This window comes from Ambystoma mexicanum, chromosome 2p, assembly GCF_040938575.1.
Source record: "Ambystoma mexicanum isolate Mex_15411 chromosome 2p, UKY_AmexF1_1, whole genome shotgun sequence".
Classification (NCBI taxonomy): domain Eukaryota; kingdom Metazoa; phylum Chordata; class Amphibia; order Caudata; family Ambystomatidae; genus Ambystoma; species Ambystoma mexicanum.
In genome coordinates this window covers 1,193,501,297-1,193,524,886 of record NC_090923.1, presented here as the reverse complement: position 1 = coordinate 1,193,524,886, position 23,590 = coordinate 1,193,501,297, and the positions used below count along the sequence as shown (strand labels likewise).

The window sequence follows — 23,590 nt, the reverse complement described above, 5'->3', positions numbered from 1 at the left end:
GTTTCTTTGAACAATGGCAGCAGATCTGCATTTCGGCATCGGATGGGAACTCTTGGAAGTACATCGAGCAGAGGTACATTTAGTGTAGTGTTGTGGGGAAACCCCGAACCTGTAATCCTATTTGTGAATGAGAGCAGAAATCCCATCCTCTCAGGACGAAGCCTTGTGACAAGTTTGCTTTTCATCAGCCCCCCAAAACACTCCAATGGTGAACAAAAATGCGTCGGGGAGGGTGGCAGCTAAGCCAGCCTGGGTGGTCAAAAGCTCATTGTGCATGAAGTTGATCCCTATATGGCGATCCAGGTTTGCTTAAGACAGGGGGCTTTGGGGCGGGGCGCAACATTCTTCCATATAGTAATGCATACAGTTTACATTAATATATCGTCCACAGATAATGGTTTCACGAGTGCTGGGCAGCAATAGTCTTGGCTCCTTAGCAGCCGCTCCGTGTGACAGCAAGCAGCTCTTTTTGGTGTCCAGCGTAAAACGGCAACATTCTGATAACTTCAGATCAAGCCGGGAAAGCGTTGCCCTTTTCAGAGATATACATCAAATCTCTGCACACGGCTGAGCATACAAATGAAAGCCTTAACAGCCAGATCAAAAATGAACGCCGAAATTGAAGTGTAAACTGCAACAGCGTTGTGTTATATTATCATGTTAATTTATTTATTTGATTGGTATGCAGATAGCCATCATGAAACGCAGTTAAATACTTCGGCTTTCCTTGATCGTTCTCCCACTGTTGAAAAGATACCACTGTTGGTTTTCGTGGCTAACAGTATCATGCCCCTCTCCTTTCCAACATCATGTATGGCATTTTTCAAAAAACGTTTGATTCTAGACGGTGAATGTTCAAGCCAGAGATGTTCATTCTCTCTAGCCCACTTTTGAAAGGTGGTTCTCATATGTCCTAGAGCGCCTTATACATTCTTATTATCAATAACATCAGCCGCGTTGATCAATTCAGCAATTGTTGTCACGTTGTCTAGGGTTAAGCTGCTGGGATTTGTCGGCCATTAGAAATAAAATAACACATTTGTTATAGCATATACACATGTAAGCACGCAACCTTACTACTAGGGTAGCTCATCGAGTTTAGTGTAGCTTGATGTCACCTTGCAGGAACGCAGATTTGAATTCCACCTTTTGTTGGAATGATTGGGCATAAGGTTAGCAACTCGACCCCAGGCCTGTCTTTTCTACATCAGCTGTACACCAGGAGTTGTATAGCCACTGCATGTAGTCTCAGATAGAAGACTGGTGGGGGATGGGGCGAACAGAGGGTGGACGAGATAAGAGACCTGAAATGTGTGAGAGCCAACCTGCAAATAGAGAAACAGAAATACTGGCAGAAGGGGTCCCACATAGAGAAGCGAGGCACAGCCCCCGACAAGCAGATGGACAAGTAAGGAGAGGGTTCTAGTAGTATGTCAAACACAGACGTGTACACTTCGAGGGGCAGCCCTATAACACAGACCAAGGGATACAAATACAGATGTATACAAATAACGAGGGACACTAATACAAAGACACAAGAAGAAAGGGACCCATCCAGTTCAGGCAAGCAGAGAGGGACACAGAGACAGGGCGAATGGAAGTAATGTTGTGCTGTAAATGGGCACACACATGGGTCCTTTTCCAACTAGAAAGGGGGCGCACATACTTCAAGACATTTTAACCCTAAAAAAAAAATGTTCACCCGTGTTTGGTTGGTTTGGGGTTGCTGCTTCGTTCATTCACTCGGGCATATTTCTGTGAAATGTTTCACCCCCTCCAATTATGCTGGGTCCCGGGCAAGGGGCATTGGAGCAGTATTTTTGGGCAAAGACAACTAGATGAATGCTATTATGTAGGGGCGGGGAGGGGGGTTATAGCCAAATGGGGCACGCAGAGTGGACATTTTCTTTCTGCAGCATTGCTTTTATTCTCACATAGGGCCTAGGCCAATATGTGGGTTACATTAGGAGGGTGTGGGGGCACTTGTACAGTCAGCAAGTAACAGTTTTCTTAACTGTGGCATTGCATGCTTTATTGGTGTTAAGGCAAAGCCACCATGATGGATCTTAAGTGGTCAGTCGTGTATGGAGGCATATATGCAGCCAAGGAAATGGTGTTACGCTCACCTGGCTCCCACAGGGGCGTCGGTCGGACCCGAACAGCTGCGGTCTCCACCCACGTGATGCGTAGTGCAGTGATGACTGTCTGAGTCTGCCTTCCTTATCTTGTCTGCTTAACCCATAGAAATATTCTCCTGCAAGTGGAGAGATGGATTTAGCCACTTGTGGATTCAAGTGATGGCACCCCCACAGTCCTCCCCAACTAATCACCTCCGAAATGCCCTCACAGCAATCTCACCTTACGTTCTTGAAAGATGAGCTCTCCATCCTGTGTGGATTTGCAGGGGCGCGTCGATTCCAGTTACTTCACTGGTTTGAAGGCTCGGGAGAGTTCCGGAGAGTATTGACTCTGAGGTTCCTGGTGAGGACCAGTAAGTATTAAGTTCATAGAGTTCAATATGTCCGATGTTCACTCTTGTTCCCCCCTTCCTTTCTTGCCTTGCAGCCGGCTCGTGAAAAGATGCTCTTGTGGCAGCTGGTGGCGCTCAGGTAAGAGTCTGTATTACCCGGCGCTGTCCGGTAAATGTTGCACGAGGAAAACGTGTTGTTTTGTCTCTCTTTACAGATGCGGCACGTGAAAATATGGAGAGTCACAAAAGGATGCCTCCGGTGGTAAATCAGGTAAGTCTATGGTGGTAAGAATTATATTTGTTGGTTCCCTCGGCTCACCTTGTGGTTTTCTTTTGTCTCCTAGGTGCCGAAGTTCAGCGAAGAAATGATGGAGGCAGCGCCGACCCAAAGGATGCTGTGAAGACTGGTGAGTATGGCGCGGCGCTGCAGCTGGAGGTGCAGCGCATGCAGATATGATGTTCTTTACAGGTCCGGAGACAAGATGGATCCAGAATCAGGTGTGGAATAGAAATAAGTTCGTTTTCTAACCTTGTCCCTTTCTTTCCTCTTTGTTTTAGGAGCTCCGGATTTGAGGCGTGCATGGCAGAAGACTGGATGCAGGCTGCAGGCACGGTGAGTGTTACGCTGCTGGATGCAGAATAACGCGAAGCGTGTGTTGCTGGTCGGGTGTGGTTTAAATAGCCTCACAAGTAGTCCCAGGTAAGAAGTACCTAGAACCACACCCGAGTAAAAAATAGTCCCTGTAGCAAAATAGTCCCTTTCAGGCTTCATGTTGGATTGGAGTCATTTGCAGCATGGTCTGCCTGAGGTAAGTAATGACTATGACTAGGACTGATTCCTACTATGAGCCTGGCGCCTAAGGCGCCAGGAATGAACCCAGATAGCCCCTAGCCGGGGCTGCTGAGGTTTTACTAAATGTCTAGATGCCTGCTCCAGGGCCTGATGGGCTTGGTCCTGATGCCTGGAGGTAGGCATCATGACAGCACTCCCCCCAAGGCCCCTCCTAAAGTTGTTCTTCCCCTGGGCCCTGGTTTGTCTGGGAAGTTCCGATGGAATCTTTTCACCAACCGAGGTGCATGGACGTGGTCACTAGGTTCCCATGACCTTTCTTGTGGTCCGTAGCCCTTCCAATCGATTAAATAAAAAAGTTTTGATTTAACCATCTTGGAGTCTAGGATATTTTCTACCTCAAATTCAGGTTCTCCATCTATCAAGATGGGGTCGGGTGGTTTGGTTAATCTTGTTCCTGGTTGAACTGGTTTTAAAAGTGAAACATGAAAGACAGGATGAATGCGCATATTAGAGGGTAATTCCAATTTGACGGCTACCGGGTTCATAATGGCCTTAATAGTGTAAGGTCCCAAATATCTAAGGTTAAAAGTCCAAGTTCCCTTCAGAGGTATGTGTTTTGTAGCCAGCCAAACTTGATCCCCAATCTGGTATTGTGGAGTTTCACTTCTATGTTGATCAGCATTTTTCTTATATTTCTCTTTTGCTTGTTTCAAATGTTCTGTTGCCTCTTTAAAGGCTTGTGTAATAGTAGAATGCAAATAACTAACTGCAGGCATTTCTAAATGCTGAGGCGAATCTAGTTCTGAGGTTCGAGGGTGATGTCCATATATGGTATAAAAGGGGCTTTGTCTGGTTCCTGAATGTACAGAGTTATTGTATGCATACTCGGAAATCCATAAAATATCTTTCCAATTACTTTCGGTCTGGTGTAGCATGCAACGTAGGTACTGTTCAAGGGTCTGGTTGGTCCTCTCCGTCTGACCATCGGTCTGGGGATGGTGACTGGTTGATAACCTCACGTCGATTTGTGCCAGTTGACAACATTTCTTCCAAAAATGTGAAATGAATTGACTACCTCGGTCAGAGACCAATACGGAAGGAAATCCGTGTATTCAAACAATGTTTTCGAGGAACTCCTTGGCCAGAATTGAAACAGAAGGTAATCCCTTTAGATGAATAAAGTGGGCCATCTTGGAAAAAAGATCCACAATAACAAGAATGGTGTTAAATCCATTACATGGAGGTAGATCTGTAATAAAGTCTAAAGATAAGGTGTGCCATGGTGTAGGTGGAATATCCAAAGGTTGTAAGAGGCCAGCTGTTTTTTCTTCTGACTTTTGTTTTGGGCGCAAATGCCACAAGACATTACAAATGACTTTACGTCTTTTCGCCAGGTGGGCCACCAGAATTGTCTCAATTTTAGCTTCAGTTTTTGCAATACCTGGGTGTCCTTCCATCAGGGTGTCATGATAATTGGAGATGACGAGTTCTTGTAGTTCCTTGTGTGGTAGAAATAGTCGCCCTTGATAATAAGGTAGGTCATTGATGACTGAGTAGTCCGGGCCTTTCTTCACCCAGTCCTGCAGGGCTGTTGGATCGAAGAGTTGTTGGATCTTTACTTGAATATCCTCTAGTGTCTGTAGAGTGGTTATGCCAAGAATTCTTTGTTCTGAAATTATAGGCACCGGTTCCGGGTTCGCATATGCTTCTCCCATCCCTTTTTCGGGATAAGGCATCTGCCTTGCCAGTTTTACAACCTGGCGATAAGTGATCATGAAATCGAACTCAGCAAAGAACAATGCCCATCGAAGTTGACGCGACGATTGGGCCTTGGCTGTTTTTAAATACTGCAAGTTCCGGTGATCGGTGATTACCGTAATGGTATGCCTGGCACCGAGAAGATAATGCCGCCAAGCCTTGAAGGCGGATTTGATGGCTAATAATTCTTTATCGGTAACCGCATAGTTTAACTCAGGTGCCGAGAACTTTCTGGACCAAAATGCTACTCGGTGAAATTGACCGGTTTCAGGATCCTTCTGGGACAGGACAGCTCCCATGGCTAAACTGGATGCATCAGTTTCAACTATGTATGGAAGTTCGGGGCGTGGATGCTTTAAGACAGGTGCAGACGTGAATTTCGCTTTCAGCTCTTGGAAGGCCTTTTCAGCTTCTTCGGTCCACAAGAAGCGTTTGTTTTTTCGCAAAAGTGCTGTGATAGGGTGTACAACATGTGAGAAATCCGGAATGAATCTGCGGTAGAAATTAGCAAATCCGAGCATGCTTTGTACCCCTTTAACTGAACTGGGTGATGGCCACTTGAGGATTGCGTCCACATTTCGAGAGTCTATTCGGACTCCTTTTGGAGTCAGGATAAATCCAAGGAATTCAACTTCCGTAGCATGAAAAATGCATTTTTCCAATTTTGCATATACCTTGTGCTGGCGTAGTTTCTCAAGGACTGCACGAACGTGCTTCACATGGTGCGATTCTGAAGAGGAGTTCACTAGAATATCGTCTATGTATAAAACAACACAGACGTCAATGAGTTCATGAAGGACATCGTTCATAAAATATTGGAAGGCTGCTGGTGCATTGCACAACCCGAAGGGCATCACCTGGTATTCGAATAACCCGTACTTAGTGCGAAAAGCAGTCTTCCATTTGTCGCCTTTCTTTACACGTACCAGATGATATGCCCCTCAGAGATCTAATTTAGTGTATATGCAGGTGTCCTTTACTTGGTCTAGTAATTCGGGGATCAGAGACAATGGGTATCGGTTCTTAACCGTGATCTGATTTAATGCGCGGTAGTTTATGCACGTTCTGAGGTCACCTTCCTTTTTAGGCACGAAGAACAAAGATGAAGATGCAGGGGACTTGGATGGACGAATGAAGCCATTAGCAAGGTATTGGTCGAAGTATTGTCGTAGGTGAAGGTTTTCGGGTTCCGTAAGGATGTAGATCCTACTACATGGAGGTTGTGCAACAGGTATGAGATCGATTTGACAATCGTATGATCTGTGAGGTGGTAGGGTGTTTGCCTGTTCCTTTTGGAAAACATCCTGGAATTCTTGATTTTCCTGAGGTAACTGCACAACTGGAGTAGCGACTGTGGCCAGGCCTTGGTTCAAGGTTTTTTTTGGGTAACAAGTATGTGCACAATCCGGGAAGGTTATTCTCTTCTCTCGCCAATCAATACAAGGATTATGTGTTTCCAACCAAGGTATCCCCAGTATTATTTGGAACTGCCGGGCTTTGATTAAATCAAACACAATAGTCTCTCGATGCCCATCCTGACCCAATAGTGTCATCTCTGCGGTCGAATGAGTTACAGGCCCAGATGCAATTTCAGTTCCATCGACTGTGGTGATGACATCTGAAGTGGTCTTTTTGCAGAGAGATAGATTCATCCTAGAAGCCAACTCGTGGTCCACATAGTTTCCTATGGCCCCGCTATCAATGTATGCCCTCACTGCGTGCATACGTGATGGCTGCCTTGGATCTATAAGGACCATTGGTATGATGAAGTGCGAGGTCTGAGTATCCTTCTTCAAGCTCGGCAAGCGGACCTCTACACTTGTCGGGCATGGTCGTTTCCCGAATCAGGCTCTGTTTGATTTTTATCAGCAACTCTGACTACTTTTTTAGATGTTTTTATAGGGCAATCCCGTAGAAAATGTCCTGAGGCCCCACAGTACAGACACAATTGCATCTGCCATCTTCTTTCACTTTCCTTTTGAGTTAAGGGTCCCTTGACCCCCCCCGATCTGCATCGGTTCTGATACATCTGTTCCTTTGAGGGTAACATTGGGTTTAACCAATACCCGATTCTCGAACTTAGCTCGATCAGCCATTCTATTCTGAAGTGGGGTAAATTAAATAATGCAGACCTCCCACAAGGGTTGAGGGACCTGAATACTTTAGCGTTTTCAAGAGACACTGTGGAGAAGGTACATGAGCATGTTGAGAGGATATTTGAGTATAGAAAGGAGTTGGAAAGGTTACGGAATGAGGATGACGAAGAAGAAAGTATGTATGTACAGAAATGATTTCTTCCGTGTCGTAAAGGAGGCACGAATTTGTACAAAAGATGCGATTAGATGGATTTCAGACATATCGATAACTCCAGTTGAGGTATATGACACATACAGTCAATATACGCTAGAAATGCAGAGGAAAGTGATACAGGTAATGGTAGAGTACCTGCAGGATGAATGTTTAAAGAGAAAGGTTAGTTGTCCCACAGAGTTATTGAGCATTTATAAGAGAGCTTTTTCACTTGACACTTCTTCAACTGCTTTAGCGCTCGACTTAGCTCTGTTGCTTAGTAAGCGTTCGGAGTTGCCTACATCTCAGTTGCCTATGAGAGAGGTTCCTCCGACATTTGTCCCAAAGGTTGAGATTCCTGCTAATGCTGCAGCAGGTACACCTGCTGTGGACATTCCTGCACATTATGTATCGCAGTTTGTTCACGTCCCGTTTTCACGACAGGAAGTGAATACTATTAGACAAACTATTCCTGACATTAGGAAAAATCCGACAGGGATAAAGAGATAGGGCCTCATTACACGGAAGGCGGTAATGGTTAACGGCCACCGTTAATGGTAACGGTGACCGTTAACCATTACCGCCTTACTACGAGGTCCCTTAGCGGGTTGGTGCTTTAACGCCTGCTTTTTGCAGGTGTTAAAAACCAACCCGCTAAGGGACCTCGGAGCTAATTACGGCACCGCAAAATTGCGGTGCCGTAATTTGCGCCTTCCCCATTCCCATAGAGCCCTATGGGGCAGAAATGGGAATGGGGAATGGCAATGGCGGAAGGGGGATTTACTGCCCCACCAACCTTGGAATGGGGCGGTAAATCCCCTTTCCGCCAAGGCGGTGCCGGTATTTTACCGGCATGAGCCATGGCGCTAATAGCGGCATGGCTCACCGCCTTCCGTGTAATGAGGCCCATAGAGTCCGTTTTGCAGTCCTCAGTGTTTACCCTAGGCGACATTGATTTGCTATTCCCTGTACTCCTGCCTGTAGATTTGTGGAAACAAGTTAGAACTATAGACGATGTACCAGGGTTGGGAGATACATGGGCTAACATAGTTAGGCTTGATGGGGAAAGGCCAGCTGGTGAGAGACCACCTCAGGTGATACTAACTTTGCCTGACAGAATCATTGCAAAACTGAAAACTATAATCCCCGAAAAGAGAATTATTTGGGACAAGCTTACGGCCTGTGTCCAAGGAAAATCTGAGGGTGCTACCGAGTTCTTTAATCGGTTCGAACAGGTATTCTCGGATTTCAGTGGACAAGACTTAGGCACAGAGTCTGGGAAAAGATTATTTGTGGACAAATTTGTACGTGGATTGCTGCCTGACATCCAGTCACAAATGATGTCTTCTGAGAGCGCTTGGCAGGCGAAATCCCAATCAGAAGTACTGCACATGGCTCAGTACTACGAGAACCGTGTCAATAATGAAAAAGATAGAGTCGAGAAGAGAAAAGGTGATTTGAAGACTAAAGTATTGTTACAGCAAATTGTTAGAGGCCCCAGAGGGGGTAGTTCGCAGATTAGAGGTCAGTATGTTCCACAAGGGAATGTGCCCTTGGATCCTGTGAATATTAACCAGTGTGCCCATTGTCGCCAGGAGGGTCATTGGCGTGCACAATGCCCCGTCCTTCGACAGAGGTCGAATAACACATTTGGAAATATGGGTAGACGATCCAGAGGTCGCCCGGGTGTAGGGGGCCCTGGTAGAGGCCAGTTTTCGCAGGATCCCCAACAACCTTTTTCACAGGATAATCAGACTTTGAGTGTGGATACTAGAAACATATTTGATCATCTTCTGCTGCATATCTATCTGAAGAGCTTCCTTTTGATGATATTTTGTTTCGTTAGGATTGCCCGAAGCAGGGTTTGGAACCTACACCTATTCCCGTTAATCAGAAAGGTCCCTACGTTGAAATGGTGGTGGGAAATAGGAAACATCAATTTTTGATAGACACTGGAGCACAGAAGTGCTCCATTGATCATTCTCGGGTTCCAAACATTCCACTGTCAGGGCAAACCAATGTTTCTGTAGGGTTTTCTGGCACACCAGTTGTTTGTCCGGTTTCTTCACCGGTACCTATTTCTTTGGGTCCCTTTACGGACCACTGTCCATTTCTCTTGACTTCGAATTGTGAAGAGAATTTGCTAGGGTTGAATCTGTTGAAGGAATTAAATGCGGTAATTCATTGTTCTTCTGATGGAGTGCGTTTGACGATTTCACCACAGCAATGTTCTGTTTCGCAATTCTTGACTAGACCTTTGCCGCCAGAATTCAGTAATGTACCAGAGTGTTTGTGGGCAGTTGATGACAATGATGTCGATGTTTTGCAGATTGAGCCTGTTAAAATAGTTTTGAAACATGGAATTGAGCTGCCCTGTATTCCACAGTATAAGATCTCAGTTGAAGGCGAGCGAGCTTTGAAGAGCATTGTTTCCGATCTTGTGCATCGTGGGGTGATTGAGGAGATTGCAGGAAGTTTGTGCAATAGTCCGATTTTACCCGTGTACAAAAAAGGTGATAATGCAATTCCATTTCGTTTTATAATTGATTTACGTGCCATTAATAAAGTCATCGCTCCGCAATTTCCAATTGTGCCTGATGTGACGACAATATTAACCATGATTCCAGCTACGGCTACTCACTTCAGTGTTGTGGACCTAAAGAATGCTTTCTTCAGTATTCCTATACATGAGGATAGTAGATACTTGTTTGCGTTCACCTTAGGGGGACGCTCATTCACATTTACTCGTGGACCTCAAGGTTATACTGAGAGTCCTAGTATTTATAGTAGGGCTTTGAAAGAGCAACTTGATACCCTTGGATTGCCCCCTACTTGTACGTTGCTTCAATATGTTGATGATTTGCTTTTAGCCGCTGACTCTGAGAGCTCTTGTAAAGAGGGCACTGTGTTGTTGCTCATCCATCTAGCTAAGCATGGTCACAAAGCTTCGCTTAAAAAGTTTCAATATTGTTGCCAGGAGGTCGCCTATTTAGGCTATCTCCTGTCAAAGGAGGGAAGAAGATTGACACCTGAAAGAATAAAACACATTTCTGGCATGTCTGTCCCAAATACACAAAAGGAAGTTAGAGCCTTGATAGGTATGGCTTCTTACTGTAGGTTATGGATCCCAAACTTCTCACTAGTGATAAAACCGATGTTGGCCTTGACGAAGAAGGGTATTTCTTCGCCATTGCCATGGAATACGGAGCATCAACATTAATTCGAGTTGCTCAAGACTGCATTATGTTCGGCGCCAGTTTTGGGCACACCGAACTATGAGAAGGCCTTTGTGTTGTTTGTGCATGAATGTGATGGATGTGCTTTGGCTGTAATAACGCAGGAACATGGAGGGAAGAATAGGCCATGCGGTTACTACTCTTCCTCCCTTGATCCTGTTGCATGCGCTTTGCCAAGATGTTTGCGCGCTGTCGCTGCTGCTGCTGTGTCTGTAAAACAGAGTGAAGGAATGGTCCTAGGCCATGATTTAACCCTGATGGTGCCTCACTCTGTAGATATTCTATTGAAAAAAACCCAAATGCAACACCTCACTTCCGCACGACTGACAAGATACAAATTAATCTTGTTTGCTCCCCACATTCAAATTAGGAGGTGCTGCGTTCTTAATCCGGCTGAACGCCTACCTTTCCCGCAAAATACTGTTTGCGGTGACGAAGAGTCACATGACTGCCTGTATACTACTGAACAAGATACAAAAGGCAGAGTTGATTTGAGGGACACTCCTTTGGATAACCCACAAGGGGAGCTGTTTTGTGATGGCTCCTGCTTCAAACTACTGGATGGTACATCCACAGCTGCTTATGCAGTCACTACATCGAGTACGGTTGTGGAGACCAAGAGAATTACGCATAACTCTGCGCAGGCCGCAGAGATTATAGCATTGACTCGAGCTTGTGAGCTTTCCGAAGGGCTAACAGTAAACATATATACTGATAGCCAGTATGCCTTTGGGGTGGCTCACAACTTTGGGAGACTTTGGTCAGAGAGAGGGTTTTTAACTTCGCATGGCACCAAGATCCAACATGGCTCCCTGATAGTACAATTGTTTTCAGCGCTTGCGCTCCCTAGTCAGTTAGCAATCATTAAGTGCGCAGCACATCACAAGATTATAGATGATGTAGGGAAAGGGAATGCTTTCGCTGATCAAATAGCTAGACAAACTGCCTCTGCTCTCTTCACGGAGATGTATGTTTCAAGGGAGACTGTAGATGCCTATGCAATGGATGAGGGTGTCGGGTCTGTACGGGATATCCAAGCCGATGCCACATTAGAAGAATCCAAGAGGTGGGCTGAGGGCTTGGGGAAACTCGATGATGATGGGTGTTGGGTGGACATGGTTGAAGGGAAATGGTTGCTTCCTAATGCCTATATAGTAATGATGGTTACCATGGCACACGGTCCCACACATGTGTGCGCTCAACAGATCACGAGAATGTTAGAGAAAGTCTGGGTAAATGATAAGATTTCAAAAATTGCCCAGCATTATGTCCAAAATTGCATGATTTGCCTACAACACAATGTGGGAAAGGGGACAGCAACTCCAAGAGGTAGCTTTGGGCCTCCTTCTGTCCCGTTTGAAGTGATTCACTTTGACATTATTGAAATGGAGCGATGTAACAATCTAAAATCCATGGAGAGACAAGTCAATGCAATAGCCTCCTCAGCTGCATATCACGCTAAACTAATCAACGCAGTCAGGCCCTTTCTCTCCAAAGAGAACTGCACAAACATAGCCAGAGCCATCACTGGCTCCAGGCTAGACTACTGCAACGTACTCTTCCTAGGAACCTCCAACAAAAATCTGGAAAGGTTACAAGTCATACAGAACAGTGCTCTCCGTGCAGCCCAAGGCATTGCTAAAAGAGAACACATCTCGGAGGCCAGAAAACTAGCCCACTGGCTCCCAATTAAGGAAAGAATCGTCTTCAAAGCTCTTACACTGACCCACAAGTGCATTCACCTCACTGCTCCCGCTTACCTCTCCGAAAGGATCCACCCTGTCTCCTCCACAAGGCCAACCAGATCACCCTATACCAACATGCTCTATGTGCCACTAGTAAAAAGAGCCAGAGCGGGGGGTTCCAGCTTCCCATATCTTGCACCCACACACTGGAATGCCCTACCCCCCACTATCCGAGGTGAGGCCTCCCTCATCGCCTTCCGTAAAGCTATGAAAACCATCCTCTTCACATAAGGTCCCTCACATCAGCATGAATACTATACATTTTGACCCACTGCATAAGCTGGAATGTAATGACCAATCGCAGAAGCTGTAAGTATTGTATTATGTCTGTAATACTTATAATGTACCAACAACTGCTACCATTCCTGTACCTCTGTAACTAAGCTCTCACAAGTAACAGCGCCTCAATGCCCGTGGGCTGCTTGCGCGCTATATAAATCTAAATAAATAAATAAATAAATAAAATATGTCCATTTGCGCCTTTAGTAAGTGGGTCGAGGCTTTCCCTGTTAAAGACGCTACAGCCATGACCACTGCAAAGACCATGTTAAAGGAATTCTTCCCACGGTTCGGTTTGCCGAGAGTTATCTGGTCGGATAATGGTCCGCATTTTATCGCTGCTGTAATTCTACAGATATGTACGGCATTGCAAATTAACAAACGATTCCATTCGGCCAGACATGCTCAGAGCGCCGGATTAGTGGAAAGACACAATGGTATCATAAAAAACAAGCTCGCTAAGACGTGTGCCGGCACCAAACTAAAATGGCCGGACGCCTTACCGATCGTGTTACTTTCAATGCGGACAACCCCTCAAACTAAGACTGGGCTCTCTCCCTTTGAGGTGGTAATGGGAGGCCTGCTAACATTTGGGGTTTGCCTAAAAGCTGCGCATTGCGCGATGTAGAAAATGTACTTCTCTCCGACTATTGTAACCAATTGACTAAAAACCTGTTTTCAATTTATCACCAGGTGCGAGTGGCATTGCCGGTGAGGTACGAGGGCCCCGGTCACAGTCTACGACCAGGGGATTGGATCCTCGTTAAATCCTTCGATAGAGCGTCTTGCCTCGCACCACGTTGGAGGGGCTCCTACCAGGTGCTCCTGGTCACTCAGATTGCGGTGCGGGTAGGAGGACGTCGCCACTGGATCCACGGCAGCCACACCAGACGGATCCCACACCCAGTGCCATACGATACAGAAGACGCAGAACCCCTTTCCGACATTGAAACCAATGTACCCGAAACGGCAGACGGTGGAGAGAGAGTATCGGAGGCAGTTCCGGAAGTTGTAAGGCCCGACAAAACGGCCATCTTGCCTCCTTGCTCTCCCACTGCATCGTTTGTGGATCATCCATCTTCTGATCCAACTTCCGCTCACTCGCCACCTCCTGTGGGAAGTGACGACATCCTGTCTGCTGACTTCTTTTGCACCGGAAACTGTGAAGTATAATCTCCGCCCAAGGAGATAGGTTTGCAATATGGCTCTTGCTGTACAATTGAAAGAATTTGAGGGCTTGCCTTTTTTTGGCCCAATTGCATAAAGGGTTCTGCTGGCTAAGGGTTGTGGGAAAAGACATTAAGAAGACGCGCGACCGGAGTCGCCAGCAAACGAACAATTGGTGTTTCTCGATTGAAGATGACAATGCCCGCATCCGCTACCGTTCGTACTGAACTTTTGGACAAAAATGTGACTAGGAGAGACAATGAGCAGATATGTATGGGGGCCCCGAAAACGTTTTGTTGTCTACTGGTGATAATCACGGGACTTTTAGTAACTGTTGGTTGTGGGTTTTGGTATTTGGAGAGAATGTACCCTTTGAATGATTTCCTACCTGTTGAAAATATAACTGTTGTTCCCACTCCTTCTGTCCAACTACATACCTTGTCACCTAGAGATCTTTTGCATAGATGGAATTATCAAAATAACACTCTACTTCTAATTATGAATGCTACCCATGCAATCTTTAACAGAACCAATTGTTGGATCTGCTCGCATTTACCGCAACATGGGGATAAGGGGCTAGGTTGGTATATTCACCCTTTACCTTTGACAACTGCTTGTTATGCTTCACTTAGAGCACTGTTCTTTGGCCGATGGAACGATAGCATCTCGGGGAACTTTGATGGCACTAATTTGAATAGTTTTGAGAAACGTGTTCTGACTCCCCTGGGATGCTCGCTTTTCGCAAATAGGAGTAAGCTCAATATTGCTTCTATTAGGCCTTCTGATAGACTGTCTCGTCCTTTCCAATCTTTGATTTCCTTTAAAATGGCTCTGATAGGCAATAAGGATGCCGTGCCTCCTTCTTATACTGTTAACCATAGCCCCGATTCAGTTTCTTTCTGCATACATAGGAATGGCACCCGGTCAATGGGAGATTTTAAAGGTTGTGCCAACATTGCAAATTTGACTGGGGAAGACAGACCTTTGTATGTAGGCGAACCTATCTATTTTGTTTGCGGTAATGTAGCATTTCCATGGTTGCCCAGGGATTGGCAGGGTACTTGTTATCTAGGAATCCTGTTACCTGGGGTGTTTATAGCAAGTACTGTAGAGGTTTCGAAGGCTCGTCCACGGCGGGACGAGAATGGCGACACTCCAGCACAGGTTTTAGGAGATGTAGCGAAATCATTCCTTCCATTCTTTGGGCAGATAGCGAATTCCGAGGATATCAGGAAACTAGCGAGAGCACTGGAGAGAACCATCAACCGGACCACAGATATACTCTATAATATGACTTTAGAGCAGAAAGCGATCAGATTGGTAGAGCTTCAGAACCGGATGGCATTAGATGTCATTCTGGCTGAACGTGGTGGAGTATGTAAACTAGTGGGGTCCGCTTGCTGTGTTTTCGTACCGGATTCCTCCCCAACTATTTTTAAGGCAATACAGAATCTGCACATTCTTAGTTCAGAAGTGCATGTTCCCGAGGGAAATTGGGATCTTAGCGCTTGGTTCTGGGACTTCTTGCGGTCTTGGGGTTGGAAAGTGCTTTCAGTCTTGCTGATTATTTTGGGAATTCAGCTATTTGTTGTTGTTGTATCCAATATCTACCAAGTATATGTTCAATGCTAAGGGGATGTTGCGCTCAGGCGATAGGTACAATAGGACATAAAGTGTATGCCCCGGATAAAACCTCTAAGGAGTATGTACTGAAAGAGATCTTAGTAAAAGATCTAATGGCGATAGATATTTCTGACAGCTATTCAGGGTGTATGGACGATGACACATGGAGTTATTTGCAGGGAGATCAGAAGTAGTTTAGCACTTGGCATAGGCCAAAAGGAGGGTTTGTCAAACTAGAAATTATATTGTGCCTCCTATTGCTATGAATATATGTATATTGGCCTACGCCAAGCTGCTAACAAGCTGCTTATTGACTACATGTGAATAAACTCGCATTGCAAGGTCCTGACCTTAGAAACCATGTAAACTGTCATTTTGGGTCAAGCCGCCATTTTAGGTTTTCTTGCTCTATAAAGTCACCATGTGAGCTACAATGGTAGCCTATGTTATTCAGAACAGAACTTGATTGTCATGACCTCTGTACAGCTAATGTATAACTTGCCTGCAGGCCACTTGTTAGGGTCATGAGCTGAGACCTTGTCCTTCTGCTGACCTGTGTGCAATGGATTACCTGTATCACCGAAACTGATCTATAATTGAATGAGAACACCTGCTTAACTATATTGTATAAATTAAGTCCCGCATTGTAATGTTAGGCCTAGAGCATACATTATTACCATTTCTTCTTGTTAATGTATAAACCTAAGATGAACTAGATTTGACCTGGCAAGGGACCCGAGAGCAGTAACTTATTTATGGAATGGTTAACCTGAAGAAAGGCTGGACAACAGGCTGGAGAAATGTATAAAAGCCTGACTGTTTCAATGAATATTTGCACTCACTGAGCACACCGAACCACGCCGGAGTTCGCTGTGTTGTACTGAGGGTCGATAGCTATCTGAATTTTGTTCTGTTCTTTTGTAACTGGATTCAGTATAAAATAAAGTACTTTGTATGTTCCTTTGTAGCCTGTGTTTGGTGTGTTTCCTTTTTGGTTACCCTGCCTCATATCATTTCCTTGTTTTCACAGTCTAACTGGACCTCTAAGTCTATATATTCTGCACAATCCTGAGGTGGGTTCATAACTTGGGCTAAAACGTCTTTGAGTTCACCCCGAAGTCCACGATGAAATAATGTAATTCGTTTTACCTCTGGCCATCCGGTTTCCACCACTAACCTATTGAAAGTGGCGATATAGGTTAGTAGTTCCTGGTTACCTTGTCGTAATGATAAAAGTTCATTATCCAGGGCCTGTCCCTGTGAATGTCTGGCAAATAGTCTTTCCATGCTCAATTGAAAACCTTGAAAATCCCGAAGAAGAGGGTCATCCTGGTTAACTAATGGAATTGACCAATCCGCTGCGCTGCCACTAAGATATGATAGTACAAAGGCTACTTTGGTTTGGTCTTTCGGAAAAGCTCCAGGTCTGCATAAAAAGTGCAAGCGGCACTGGTTCATAAACACGGCAAACTTTTTTGGGTCCCCAGCAAAACGTTCGGGTGGACCTAAAGGAATGCTCCCTGGTAGAACCACTTGCACAGGATTGCTCGATGAAAGAGGAGTTGGATTCCCCCCGAGTTCAGGTAATGGTGTTTGCCAAGCTTGGTTTTGCAGTAATTGTCTAGCAAGATCAGTGAGCTCCTTTGACACAATCAGTTCTCTCCTGAGGGCATTAGAATCTTGGCGCGCGGAGTGCACTTCTGCCCTAAGTTCCCCTAACAATAGGGCTAGTTGGTCGGTTTCTGAGGTTTCCATAACGCCCGGGTGGGGATTTGTAGATAGGCTTCGCGTTCTGTTACGCTCACCTGGCTCCCACAGGGGCGTCGGTCGGACCCGAACAGCTGCGGTCTCCACCCACGTGATGCGTAGTGCAGCAATGACTGACTGGATCTGCCCTCCTAATCTTGTCTGCTTAACCCGTAGAAATATTCTCCTGCAAGTGGAGAGATGGATTTAGCCACTTGTGGATTCAAGTGATGGCACCCCCGCAGTCCTCCCCAACTAATCACCTCCGAAATGCCCTCACAGCAATCTCACCTTATATTCTTGAAAGGTGAGCTCTCCATCCTGCGTGGAGTTGCAGGGGCGCGTCGATTCCAGTTACTTCACTGGTTTGAAGGCTCGGGAGAGTTCCAGAGAGTATTGACTCTGAGGTTCCTGGTGACTCTGAGGTTCCTGGTGAGGACCAGTAAGTATTAAGTTCATAGAGTTCAATATGTCCGATGTTCAGTCTTGTTCCCCCCTTCCTTTCTTGTCTTGCAGCTGGCTCGTGAAAAGATGCTCTTGTGGCAGCTGATGGCGCTCAGGTAAGAGTCTGTTTTACCCGGCGCTGTCCGGTAAATGTTGCACGAGGAAAACGTGTTGTTTTGTCTCTCTGAAAATATGGAGAGTCACAAAAGGATGCCTCCGGTGGTAAATCAGGTAAGTCAATGGTGGTGAGAATTATATTTGTTGGTTCCCTCAGCTCACCTTGTGGTTTTCTTTTGTCTTCTAGGTGCCGAAGTTCAGCGAAGAAATGATGGAGGCAGCGCCGACCCGAAGGATGCTGTGAAGACTGGTGAGTATGGCGCGGCGCTGCAGCTGGAGGTGCAGCGCGTGCAGAAATGATGTTCTTTACAGGTCCGGAGACAAGATGGATCCAGAATCAGGAGTGGAATAGAAATAAGTTTGTTTTCTAACCTTTTCCCTTTCTTTCCTCTTTGTTTCAGGAGCTCTGGATTCGAGGCGGGCGTGGCAGAAGACTGGATGCAGGCTGCAGGCACGGTGAGTGTTACGCTGCTGGATGCAGAATAATGCGAAGCGTGTGTTGCTGGTCGGGTGTGGTTTAAATAGCCTCAAAAGTAGTCCCAAGTAAGAAGTTCCTAGAACCACACCCGAGTAAAAAATAGTCCCTGTAGAAAAATATTCTCTTTCAGGCTTCATGTTGGATTGGAGTCATTTGCAGCATGGTCTTCCTGAGGTAAGTAATGACTATGAGCCTGGCGCCTTAGGCGCCAGGACTAATTCCTACTATGAGCCTGGCGCCTAAGGCGCCAGGACTGAACCCAGATAGCCCCTAGCCGGGGCTGCTGAGGTTTTACTAAATGTCTAGATGCCTGCTCACGGGGCTGATGGGCTTGGTCCAGATGCCTGGGGGTAGGCATCATGACAAATGGTTCCTTACTGTGGAATTGCATGTTTTACTGGCATTGAGGGAAAATAAAACATGAAGTATTCTTACATGGTGGTGTGGGGAGTTGCGCAAACATTTGTGTGGCAGCAATAACATGTTTTCTTCCTGTACAGGTAGATTCTTACTGGCATGATAGATATACTGTTTGCAAAAGATCTTTTGAATCTCTGGTTTAAACACACTATCTGTGGAAGACATTGCAAAAAAATGTGATTTTGTTTTGCTAAATGAAACTAACATATGTTTTTTTAACACAGAAACAGTATGAGCATCTCTTCCAAAACAAAGGTCTCTTAAATGGGCCTTGTTATAACACACAAGAAGACTTTGAGGAGAACATCTTTAGTGGGAGCATCATTCTTCTTGACACTAAATGTATAACCTACCAGTCCCTAGGTAGAAGAACACCCTCACCATGTGTGGGGTGTCTGTCCCTAGGCAGGAGGTGGTGGACCGCCTATCTTATAGGGAAAGAAAAGGAGAGCTGTCCCTATGTCTACAATGTTTTTTCACTTAGTATAGCTCTTGATGAATAAGCAAAATAGCATCTACTTTAGTATTGTCAACATTTCAAGGAGGAGCTATTTCAATGGGGCACCGGGGGCCCTGTATCATTTTATTGACCTTCCAGGTAGTGTGTTACCAATACATTGTAGATAAGTTACTAGGTTATGGGAAGCTCAAAAACCGTCTTAAAAACATCTTATCACAAAGATCATAAAACTGTCCTCTGTAAACCACTAATGGATCCTGATTGTTTAAACAAAATGATTAATTAGTGGAGGGCGGAGAAAGTCTGTTCTCCACTGCAGTTACATCAATTGTGCCCCGTATCCCATATGGTTTCAGGGCTATCGTCCATCCAGGTGGTCGACCGATTTCAATGACGTTCCATCGTGTGTCATCTTCGTCAGGACCAGTAACTTGCTTCGTCTGAAAAAGATTGTCTTTTCCAACAGGAGTGGCGGTGATCACCACACCCACCTTGAACTCAGGTGTTGTTGCCTTGTATCTGGGTGGTGTTGGAGAGTCCCAGTCTCTGATTGTTGCAAGAGATCCAGGAGGCTAATTTCAGTTGTGGGTCCTCATTATTGCGGAAGATCCCAGCCTGCAGTATCGTGGAGACGTCGTCTCACTCGCGCTCCTGTGTTCCGGTAAAACAAAACTACTTGCCTTTCTTAACACAGAAATGTTACAAACATCTCCTCCAAAACAGTGTTCTCATAAATGGGCCATCATTTGTAAATCGCCCCCACTTTAATGCGCTGCTTGAAGAAATAAAGTGAGAAGCATTCATTAAAGGCCTGCAACATCTGATGGGCTGCTGGGAACAGGTCTCTTTAGAGAGCCACATGATGTAGGGAGGCGACACTGTGGCCTCACCCAAGCTTCGTACATGGAAATGTGGGGTGAGAAGGGGGCAATTGGAGAAGAGGGGCAGTTGAGGCAGAAGAGGAGTGGGGAATTGGGATGAAGGGGAAGGTACTTGAAGAGGGTGGGCAGCAGGGGAGAATGGTTGGGGCAGTGGCGGTGCCTGGGTGTTTTGTGTGTCGGTTGGGTGCAAAATTGGGCCATGGTTGCAGAGTGTGGGTTGGGTGAGCTGGATGCTGTGTGAGGGTCTGAGTGTGTGGGGAGGAGTGTGTGTGTGGGTGTGGCTCTGTGGGTGGGGGCTGAGTGTCTATTCAGAAGTGCATTTATATTCATGTAGCCTTTTTTTTTTTTATAGAATTTGCTGAGCTTCATTGCAGGTCTCAAGAAATGTTCAGCTTTACTGAGAATTCCTCACTGAAGAATGGATCTCTGAAGTCAAATCCAGCAGGTTGTGCAGGTGGGACTGTGACTGTGGGTAGAAGATATTGGGCCTCATTACGACTTTGGAGGCAGCCATGCCCTTAATAAGGGCATGGCTGCCTCCAAAATCGTTTCCAGGTTCCCTGAATGGGGAAATACCGGGCCATTCCGAGTATGGAGGGCCCGGTATTTCCTCCTTCAGGGAACCCGGGCCCGGTCCTTCCCTATTCCCATTCGAGCCCTCATATGTCTCAATGGGAATGGGGAGGGAGCTAACAACGGGCCCATTACGAACGGGCCCGTTGTTAGCTCCCTGGTCCCCTCGCGGGAACCGCTATGGACGTCTGGAAAAACCAGACGTCCAGAGAGGGTCCCGTGAGGGGACCTCGTATTAGTGTGGAGTGGGTTTAACGGCACCGGCACCATTAAACCCATTCTGCACAAGTTGTAATGAGGCCCATTGTGTGAGCATTGTTGGGAGATAGTGTATCTATGGGGGATATAAGAAGGGTAGCGGCAGAAGGGTGAGAAGAGGGGTGGGGCACTTGGGGTAGAAGGGAATTTGGTCACTGGTCACAGCACGCACTTGTCATCTCACAACCTGTCTCAAAGCAAACTAGCTGAAGCAGCAAGCTTGCCGCACCAGTTCTAAATCGAGTGGCTGAAGGCAGACCTGGTTAACACATTTTTATTGCACAAGTAGTGGGTTTAAAACTCCAATTAAGTGATTTACACTCAGAAGACTGCTTTGAAAAAACACTGGCAGGCCCGTGCATGGGGTGGTGTGTGCCTGGAGGCCTCAAAATCCCTGGGGGTTTGGCCCTGTGTCGGAGGTTAATGCTAGCTTTTTGTAAGCCTGGTGTTCAACAAATTTGAATATCCAGATAAAATGAAACCATTTGTGTCAAACTAGAAGCATCATAGGTAGTGGGTTTTATTTTTTGTGCTGACCTTCACTGCCCAGTAAGAAGTGCCATTTGTTGCTTTTAGAATGTGCTATATTAATGTTTGTGCTACTATTTCAGTGTACTGGGATAGAATGGATTTGGATCAGAAGATGGCCATCGAACACTGCCTCAAACTGGCTCTTCAGTGGAAAAAGAGGGGACCGTAACCACCAAGTGCTTTAATCTGATCCCAGTCCTGGTTCGGCAACAACATCAGATGTAAGAACCCCTTGAGTAAAAAGGAAAGTTGGTGGACGCCCCCATTAAAATAAATGCTGTATTGTCTCAGTGAATATGCAAGTGAAATCTTAGTCTTCTCCTGCCTCATCTCTCTCCTCTTCCCCTGGCATTCCTGTGAAGATATCCTGTGGTCGAAACCCTAAAAAAAATGTGCAATAACTATATGCGTAAGCCTTCAGCGCTATCATTTTATGTATTGTGCTTACAAAGTAGTTTCACCGTAGCATGATACAATGTGAATAAATGACCAGTGAGGCAGAGAACTAGAAAAGCAGTATGATAAACAGACCACCAAAAAGGGAGAATATCCTTGTGGATGTAGCTTTATTAAATATTGAAATCTGAACAATTTCCATATCTTGATATAGATTTTCAGTTTTAAGCAATCTAATCATTTTTCATTTCTTATTTGTTACAGACTTCATGGTGAGCTCTGTGAAACCAAGGGAGACTGTGATGACGGCAAAAAAAGAGAGACAAGCACTTGGCACGCTATCTGCTGAACAAACTGCTGGACTTTGAATGTAGCAAAATGGCAGAAAAGCAAGGATTAACATTGGATTGTCATCGACAAGAAGCTATAAAAGGTACATAATGCCATTCAGAACACACATGTTTAATATATTAATTTGGAGATTGTACAGTGCAAATTGTCTACTGTGCTTCCTTTCATCCATGCATCCCTTTGCCAGGCCCATCTTCAGTAAAGTTATAATGCTTGTTGATCACCTCCTTTTGAGATCGACCTGTTGTTTTTGCTAGCTCTTTTCAAGCTATGTCTACAGAATTCTTCTTTTTTGCATTTCAGAATGTATCGGTTAAAGCAGCAGAAATGGTATTTGCAGAACTCCCTGTTGTTGAGTACTCAAAAGCACTGCCAAACAAATGTGGGATCTACTGACTGAAGTGGAAGGCACCCGACTTGCCCTTTTCTACACAAGTCTAGTCGCAATTTAAGGAATGCAAAAATGTGTCTTATTTTTCAAAACATTTAGTTATTGCATTATAAAATGCTACCTGGTCTGGTTCAGGGATCTCCCTTGCTGCCTGGGCTTATTCTGCCCCCTAAACGGTAGGCCCACTTGCTTCCTGCAATGGGGCTGGGTCCCCCCCTTACTCCCTTACTGCCTGACATGCTTTTGTGTTCTCCCCTCTCAGACTCTCTTGATGCATGGGCCGATATCCCCTTTGCGCCCTGGGTTGGGTCTATGTTTTTCCTCTCCTCTGCTCCCTAGGCTAATCCTGAGTTGCCCCTCTGTTGCTCCCTGGGGTGTGTCTAGGTCACCCTTGCCTTTACTCTCTGGGCTGGGTCTGTGTCCCCACCTCCCCCTTACTCCCTGGGATGGGTCAATCCCCCCACCCCAGCTCCTTGGGCTGGATCTGTTGCCCCCCCCTTTTCCATGGGCTGGATCTGGGTCCCCATCTGACTTTCTTGCTCTGTGGGCTGGTTCTAGATCTCCACCTGACTCCCCTGGGCTGGGTTCTCATCTGGCTGCCTGGGCTGGTTCTGTGTCCCTCATTCACCATTGCTCTATGGACATGGTTCTCACCCTTACTCCCTTGCTCGCTGGGCTTGCCATGGGCCTCCATTTGACTCATTAACTGCTTCAGGGTGCCCACTGAGTTCCTTGCTAGCCGGGCTGATTCTGGATACCTCCTTCACAATTGCTCACTGAGCTGGGTCCCCAGCTGACTCCCTTGCTCCCTAGGCTGGGTCCCTACCAGACTCACTTGCTCTCTGGGCATAGCCTGGATCCGCATTTGACTCCCGGGCTGGTATTGTTTTTTTTAATCCATGCATGTCCACAAATTGTAAAGCACCCAATTCTGGGATTGCTACAGTCATGCTTGTGTGCTATGTACACAGTTCCAGGTTGCACCTCATGGTGCCTCTTTTAATAAATACAATTGATTAAAAACTAGCTGTTGTGTGTTTTTTTTAAAAATAGATAATATCCCATTAACCATGTTCCCCTTCCGTGTCATTGTACCCAAATGACTAGGACCCAATGAGTGTAATCACTTTTGCAGGGTTTCTTTTCAGGGTTATAGTTAACATCATTTTTTGATTTTTAGTGGA

General features: G+C 45.8%; 1 long non-coding RNA gene across 1 annotated transcript; it reads left to right on the top strand.

Annotated features, from left to right (window-relative positions):
• Positions 1–23,378, top strand: LOC138567318 (uncharacterized). Its single transcript, XR_011302166.1, has 6 exons — positions 1–73; positions 19,492–19,686; positions 20,259–20,360; positions 21,349–21,489; positions 21,929–22,097; positions 22,319–23,378. It is a non-coding gene; the product is annotated as an uncharacterized lncRNA (long non-coding RNA).
• The last annotated feature ends 212 nt before the right edge of the window (positions 23,379–23,590 follow it).